Source organism: Styela clava, chromosome 9 (assembly GCF_964204865.1).
Source record: "Styela clava chromosome 9, kaStyClav1.hap1.2, whole genome shotgun sequence".
NCBI lineage: Eukaryota > Metazoa > Chordata > Ascidiacea > Stolidobranchia > Styelidae > Styela > Styela clava.
In genome coordinates, this window is record NC_135258.1 from 19,531,096 (window position 1) to 19,539,184 (window position 8,089).

Genomic DNA, 8,089 nt, shown 5'->3' on the forward strand with positions numbered 1-8,089 from the left:
GGGAAAGTATGGTTGCAAAGCTGAAACTTAAAGGAATTGACGGAAGGGCACCACCAGGAGTGGAGCCTGCGGCTTAATTTGACTCAACACGGGGAAACTCACCCGGCCCGGACACAGGTAGGATTGACAGATTGAGAGCTCTTTCTTGATTCTGTGGGTGGTGGTGCATGGCCGTTCTTAGTTGGTGGAGCGATTTGTCTGGGTAATTCCGATAACGAACGAGACTCTGGCATGTGTAACGTAATACGTAGTCTTACGTTCATTCCACTGTGTGGCGCTTATGCGTTGCGCATTTGTTGTGTGGCCACGTGTTTTTGATTACTTGTTCTTTTTAAGTCGTTGTCTGTTGCATCGGACAGACTGTTCTTCTCTGTTCTCTGACCTTGATGGCTGGGTATCGTATCCTAGCGTTGAATACAAAAGTGCACCGTGAATATTTCTTGACTGTTGATCGTGTGAACCTGTGGACTGGGGCAACAGAATAGCCGAGTATTTGCCAGTATTCCAAAGTCAATTAAGCTGTCGTTTAGCGAGGAAGTAGACGGTCTTTTCAACACAGTATATCACCGTCGAACGCCATCGCCTAAAAACCCCGCTACTTTACAAATTGGTGGCAGCGTTGTAAGAGCGTGGATGACGACTATTGACTATTCAAAGTTTTATTTGGAGTTTGCTTAATACAAGAAGGCGAGTACTACCAGACTATGAGACTCGGAAATCTTAAGAACTCTAATCAACCTTCATTTCTCTGGTCTTGCAGACACAACAGAAGATTGCGTCAACTCTACAACCAAAACACCGATTGCTATCAGCATATCATCGCGTTAATAATCACATTGCTCGAGAGTCGAGACAACTTCAAATGAGTTGGACAATTCGCTTCATCAAATCAAATTCCGTTACTTGGTGGTAGAACACTTGAACAATTAGTGCAATTAAATTGGATTGATAAACGACGAACTGGACAGTGACAGACTTTTCTATTATTTGTTGCGGTTTATGAAATTGCGCAGCAGAAATCTCCAGAACATTCTCGAAACAACTACAAGTACCTATATTTCGAGTACTTCAATAACTGTCACTCCACATCGACACAACAAAAAACAATTCCACGTAAAATAATGAACCAATCAAAAGATGAAGATATTCCGCCAACTTCTGGTGCGACTTCAGAAGGAGAAATTATCGTATCAAGTATGTCTAACACTTTTGTTACTTTTTCTGGTTTTCCTACTGGCGTAACAACACCAAGTGTTAGGAGTAACGATACTACCATTGTTACCACCCTATCTAAACCCGTTAATTCAACGTCCTTAGCTGGTGTTGCTTATCCTAGTAGTCAACTACCAAATATGTTTTATGGGAATATTCCGTATCAAATGTATTGTCAGAATTATGCTCCTTATTTCCCTAGTAACCCTCCTATGGTTTCTCCGCAATATCCATTTTACCAGGGGTCCCAACAGCCCGCCCCATCAACAACCTATTCAACAACCGTATGTACAATTTGTACCGGGGGTCGAGGGACGTCGTCCTGATGTTACACGGGAAGATTATCAAATTGCTCATTCAGCAACAAAAACCCTTAACCGTGGTATCAAAGTTTTTCATGACGGGGATGATCCGAATAAATTTGCACTTCGGTTTAATGCTAGTTTATCTCATACCGAAGCTAGGGATGACCCTGCAAAAGCAATTTGCTTGTATGGGTTCATTGATGCTGATGTTCTTACCCGCTTGAAAACTGTTATTCCTGCCCAAGACAGTTTTAATTCTGATGCTATTTTACAATATTTGGTAAAATTTTCTGGTACCGCTGGTGAAACTAGTCCCCACCAGAAATTTAGAGATCGCATACAGCAGGTTGGCGAAAGCTATAATGCGTATGCTCAGGATCTCGAACATTTGGGTTATTTGGCATATGGTAAAACACCAACTACAGAAGATATACTGTGCCAACAATTTAAGTATGGCCTTAGAAATAAAAGAGCTAAAGAATTTTTAGATATGGTTGGACCTATGAATACCTCTTTTCGTGTTTATGTTAAATGTCTAATGGAGAGGGCTGCTAATACGAAACAGTTTGCATATAATTATGTGGATCCTAATGATTCACAAAACTCGCAAATCAATGCGATGAGCTCAAAGCAAAGATATAGCGGTAGTGGCGATTCCAGACGCCAAAACTATCGCGGTAAACAAAATGACCGCCGAGGCCGTGGATCATGTAACAGAGGTCGGGGTGGCCGTGGAGGTTTCTCCGGCACACAAGAACCTCGAAATTGCGATGGTTGTAGTTATTGCAAAAAGACTAACCACATAGATGAGAATTGTTTTGCTTTACAGAAAGTGTTACGTAGATATAAGAATATAAAGATTAAGGATGATAAACAGTCCAAATCCGATGTTAACACAGTGTTAAACACGGAAGGGTTGGGAAACGAGGCCAGTCACCAACCCGAGAAATAGATTCCAAGGTAAATCCCGAATCAAATGAACGGCCTGTAAATGAAACTGAAAAACCCTTGACAACTAAAGCATATGAAGAATATTCTAAGAAAGTCTCGAACACCCTTCCCAATGTTTCTAACCAGCACGGGGAACTGTGTACTCCCGTTTACACCGACATTTTGATCGGAGATAATTTGCATGCAAATACTATCATAGATAGTGGTGCTGGTGCCTCTTTCATTTCATCTACTCTGTGGGGAAAAGCTAGCAAAAATCAGGACATAGAATCCGTCACACAGAGATTTGAATGTTATAGGGGAGAACCTATTAATATTAAAGGTAGAACAAAAATACGTATTCGTATTGGAAGTATAGACGACTACCACATGTTTTTTGTAACAGGAGACATTAGGGGTAATGTCGATAAGATACTGTTAGGAAACGATTTCCTTAATAAGTATTCCTGCATTCTAGATTACAATGACTGTAGTCTTAAGATTGGGCATAGCTGCGTTTATTTTGCATGTGAACCTACCCCATATCCAAGACGCACTTACAAAGTGTCGTCAATAGATGAAGTCGTAATCTGACCATCTGAAACTGTCGTCCTAAAGGGAAGTCTGATGAGTGATGATTATAATGACACAGATATAAGCACCAATAATATTATCGAGACTAATTTGCAATCTGTGTTTTCTGATGAGTCAAGTGGTATTGTGCCGACCCGCATTTTTGGTTATTTTGAAAATAGACTTCCCTTGCAGCAAAAAGAGTCGGCCCTTGTTTCAAACTTTGTTTCTTATTCTATTGATGCCCAAATACCGGTTCGTATTATGAACCCAGGACCGTTCTCATTGAAAGTAAATATAAATCAATTACTTGGTGAATTTACACCTGTAGTAGGTTCGGGTGATGCTTTTAATGCTTCGCTCAATGACTGGATTCTTGTTGAACACAATGCGGGTCACTCTTGTTGCAATATTAACGTGACCTAGAGCACGAAAAAAAATCCCCCTGAGATAAGTAGTTTAAAAGTTTTCAGATTTTCGTTCGAAAGTATCTTTCGATGACGTGAATCTTTGGTTTGTCGTGGTGTACCCGATATTCCAAGTACTTCACAAATCAAACCCTATGTTTCAAAAACTCGTGTTTCAAAATTACCTACCAGATTTGATAATTTTGAATTGTATTGTATTGTTTTATTTTATTTCAGTATTTTCATATTTTTATGAGTGTGAATTTATTGTAATTGTATTCTAACATTTAGTTCATATCATTGCATTGCTGTTGTATTTTCAATGTAATCGTTATCTACTGTGTGAATGTTGTAATTATCGCATTTCATTGCTAATGTGTTTCAATATTTGATTTCAACTATTGCATTGTCCCAAGTTCAAGTAATAACGCCCCCATCCTAATCAGATGATGTATAGATATATTTTAATTCCTTCACATTGGATTTACTTGCACCCATATTTGGTGTGAAAGAAATTGACTACGTAAATTTTCTTTTTTGTAAAGAAGGGAGGTGTAACGTAATACGTAGTCTTACGTTCATTCCACTGTGTGGCGCTTATGCGTTGCGCATTTGTTGTCTGGCCACGTGTTTTTGATTACTTGTTCTTTTTAAGTCGTTGTCTGTTGCATCGGACAGACTGTTCTTTTCTGTTCTCTGACCTTGATGGCTGGGTATCGTATCCTAGCGTTGAATACAAAAGTGCACCGTGAATATTTCTTGACTGTTGATCGTGTGAACCTGTGGACTGGGGAAACAGAATAGCCGAGTATTTGCCAGTATTCAAAAGTCAATTAAGCTGTCGATTAGCGAGGAAGTAGACGGTCTTTTCAACACAGAATATCACCGTCGAACGCCATCGCCTAAAAACCCCGCTACGTTACGCATGCTAAATAGTTACGCGACCTTCTCGGTCGGCGTCTAACTTCTTAGAGGGACTAGTGGCGTTTAGCCACACGAGATTGAGCAATAACAGGTCTGTGATTCCCTTAGATGTCCGAGGCAGCACGCGCGCTACACTGAGTGAAGCAGCGAGTGTCTAACCTAGGCCGAAAGGTCCGGGTAACCCGTTAAACCTCATTCGTGATTGGGATAGGGACTTGCAATTGTTTCCCTTGAACGAGGAATTCCCAGTAAGCACAAGTCATCAACTCGCGTTGATTACGTCCCTGCCTTTTGTACACACCGCCCGTCGCTACTACCGATTGAATGGTTTAGTGAGATCCTTGGATCGGCCCCGTCGCGGCTGGCAACGGCCGCGTCGGCGTGTCGAGAAGACGATCAAACTTGATCATTTAGAGGAAGTAAAAGTTGTAACAAGGTTTCCGTAGGTGAACCTGCGGAAGGATCATTACCGAAGGTGGTGGTAGGCCCCGGCCGACCGCGCACTTAATTGTCTTTGGGTGCCGCCGCAAGGGCAGCCGTCAATCGGGGTTCCGCCCCGTGCGACACGAGTAACACGTTGGCATAGCAAGGCAGCCGAGTGCGATGGTGGCTCCTGGGCACCGCGCTCGATGTGCCGCCGGCTCAGCCCGGCAGTAGCTCGGCGCCGTTTGTTGGTGTGTTTGTGCAGTTGTTGTCGGTGGTGGTTTTGTGGTCGATCCCACAGTGTGACGTCCGCGCGCTTCGGCGCCGGGTGAAACGTCGAGGACGACTCTTAACGGTGGATCACTCGGCTCACGAGTCGATGAAGGACGCAGCCAAGTGCGAGAAGTAATTTGAATTGCAGAACGCATTGAACGTCGACGTTCTGAACGCGCATTGCGGTCTCGGGTCAATCCCAGGACCGCGTCTGCCTCAGGGTCGCGTTCGTCCTCACCCGAGGGCCGTCGCCTGGCCGCTGCGAAGACAGCCGGGCGTCGCCCCAAGTTGAAGCGGTCGCCGAGCTTTCTCGGCGCGACCACGTGTCCCGTACATCGCCGGCCTCTCGACGTTCAACGACGTTCGAGGGGCGGGTCCAGGTCGGTCGGTCCGGTAACGAGATCAAGACCGACCGTGGGCCAAGGCGGCGACGGTACGCGCTCGGTCGGCGCCGGCGGCGACGACTTGCGATGCCAGCGGGCCGTGGAAGAAGCGGCCCGCCTGACACATACGACCTGAGTTCAGGCGAGAGCACCCGCTGAATTTAAGCATATTATTAAGCAGAGGAAAAGAAACCAACAGGGATTCCCTGAGTAACGGCGAGTGAACCGGGAAGAGTTCAGCGTCTAATCTGCGCGCTTCTCGAGCGCGCCGAGTTGTGACGTACGGAAGTCCCAGTGCGGCTGACGGCGAGCGCCGGTGTCCTTCTGATCGAGGCCTCGTCCCACGGAAGGTGTTAGGCCCATAGGGGCGCGTGCCTTGGCCGCTTCGGGTCTTCTTGGAGTCGGGTTGTTTGGTAATGCAGCCCAAAGCGGGGGGTAAACTCCACCTAAGACTAAATACGGTCGCGAGACCGATAGCGGACAAGTACCGTGAGGGAAAGTTGAAAAGCACTTTGAAGAGAGAGTTTAAGAGAACGTGAAACCGTTGAGAGGCAAACGGGAGGGCCCGTCAGGTCGCTGGCTCGCTTTCAGTTGGGCGCGGGGGCGCGCCGTCTCGGTTCGCGGACGCTTAAGGCGCCGCCGCCGAGTCGGTTCGCGCACCGTCTCAGCGCACTAGCGACCGGCGCGGGTCACGACCGGTTTGCCGTCGGTCTAAGTCCCCGCGCGAAGGTGGCCTCCGCTCCAGCGGGGGTGTTACAGCGCGCGGGCGGTGCGGCCCGGCGGCGGATCGAGGAAAGGATGCGGCGCGCTCTCTGTGTGCGGCCGTCGCCGTTCGGCTGGCTTGTCGTTCGTCTGCACTGTACGCAGTGTCGGTGTTCGGCGGGCTGCCGCTTTAGTGGCGCGCCGTCGACGCGCTCGGGGTCCGTGGCCACGTCGGCCACCCTCCCGACCCGTCTTGAAACACGGACCAAGGAGTCTAACATGAGCGCGAGTCGTCGAGTGGTTCGAGACTCGCAGGCGAAATGAAAGTGAAGGCGGCCGTCGGCCGAACGAAGTCGGACCCTTAGCCCCGTGCGGGCGCCGGCGCACGACCGGCCGATCGCACCCGCTCTGCCGGGGCGGTCGCGCAAGAGCGTCCATGTTGGGACCCCGAAGATGGTGAACTATGCCTGGGAAGGTCGAAGCAAGAGGAAACTCTGGTGGAGGACCGTAGCGATTCTGACGTGTAAATCGATCGTCCTATTTGGGTATAGGGGCGAAAGACTAATCGAACCATCTAGTAGCTAGGTCCTTCCGAAGTTTCCCTCAGGATAGCTGGCGCTTTGTCGCAGTTTTATCTGGTAAAGCGAATGATTAGAGGCCTTGGGGACGAAACGTCCTCAACCTATTCTCAAACTTTAAATTGGTAAGAAGCCCGGCTCGCTTAATTGGAGTCGGGCGCCTCGAATGCGAGTGCCCAGTGGGCCACTCTTGGTAAGCAGGACTGGCGATGCGAGATGAACCGAACGCCGGGTTAAGGCGCCCGACGCGACGCTCATCAGAGCCAACAAAAGGTGTTGGTTGATCTAGACAGCAGGACGGTGGCCATGGAAGTCGGAATCCGCTAAGGAGTGTGTAACAACTCACCTGCCTAATCAACCAGCCCTGAAAATGGATAGCGCTTGAGCGTCGGGCCTATACCCGGCCGTCGTACGGCCGTCGCGACGACACGGGCCGTTCCACGGCGCTATGTCGCGACGAGTAGGAAGGCCGCGGCGGCGGGCGTCGAAGCGTCGAGCGAGAGCTCGCGTGGAGCAGCCGTCGGTGTAGATCTTGGTGGTAGTAGCAAATATTCAAATGAGAGCTATGAAGGTCGAAGAGGAGAAGGGTTCCATGTGAACAGCAGTTGAACATGGGTCAGTCGGCCCTAAGGAACAAGCGAACGCAGTTCGACGGGGGGCGTTGCTCGTCTTCGCCCCCGGTGTCCGAAAGGGAATCTGGTTAATATTCCCGAGCCTCGACACGGAGATTGGCGCTTCGGCGCCCGGTGCGGCAACGCAACCGAACTCGGAGACGCTGGCGTGGGTCCCGGGAAGAGTTCTCTTTTCTTGGTAAGGAGCGCAGGCCCTGGAATCGGTTCGCCCGGAGATAGGGCTGGCAGCTCCGTAAAGCACCGAGTCTCTTGCGGTGTCCGGTGAACCCGCGTCGGCCCTTGAAAATCCGAGGGAGATGGTGTAATTGTCGTGCGAGGCCGTACCCATATCCGCAGCAGGTCTCCAAAGTGAACAGCCTCTGGCCGACGGAACAATGTAGGCAAGGGAAGTCGGCAAATCAGATCCGTAACTTCGGGAAAAGGATTGGCTCTAAGGGCTGGGTCGGTCGGGCTGAGGTACAAAGCGGATGGCGGGACTTGGCGGACTGGGCGAACGCTCGCGCTTCAAGGCGGCCGGCGTGAGCTCGGACCTGCGTCCGGTCCCTATCCGTGGACTGCCGCAGCTACGCGGGCCTCGCGGCTCGCTTCGGCCGGCGTCGAACAGCCAACTTAGAACTGGTACGGTCCAGGGGAATCCGACTGTTAAATTAAAACAAAGAATCGCGATGGCCGCAACCCGGTGTTGACGCGATGTGATTTCTGCCCAGTGCTCTGATTGTCAAAGTGAAGAAATTCAACCAAGCGCGG

At 49.1% G+C, this 8,089-nt stretch overlaps 1 non-coding gene and 1 pseudogene across 1 annotated transcript; both read left to right on the forward strand.

Moving 5' to 3' along the window:
* Positions 1-5,118: 5,118 nt before the first annotated feature.
* LOC144427456 (5.8S ribosomal RNA) lies at positions 5,119-5,272 on the forward strand. Its single transcript, XR_013477986.1, has one exon. It is a non-coding gene; the product is annotated as a 5.8S ribosomal RNA (ribosomal RNA).
* A 309-nt stretch (positions 5,273-5,581) lies between these two features.
* On the forward strand, positions 5,582-7,707 carry LOC144427451 (large subunit ribosomal RNA; annotated as a pseudogene).
* The last annotated feature ends 382 nt before the right edge of the window (positions 7,708-8,089 follow it).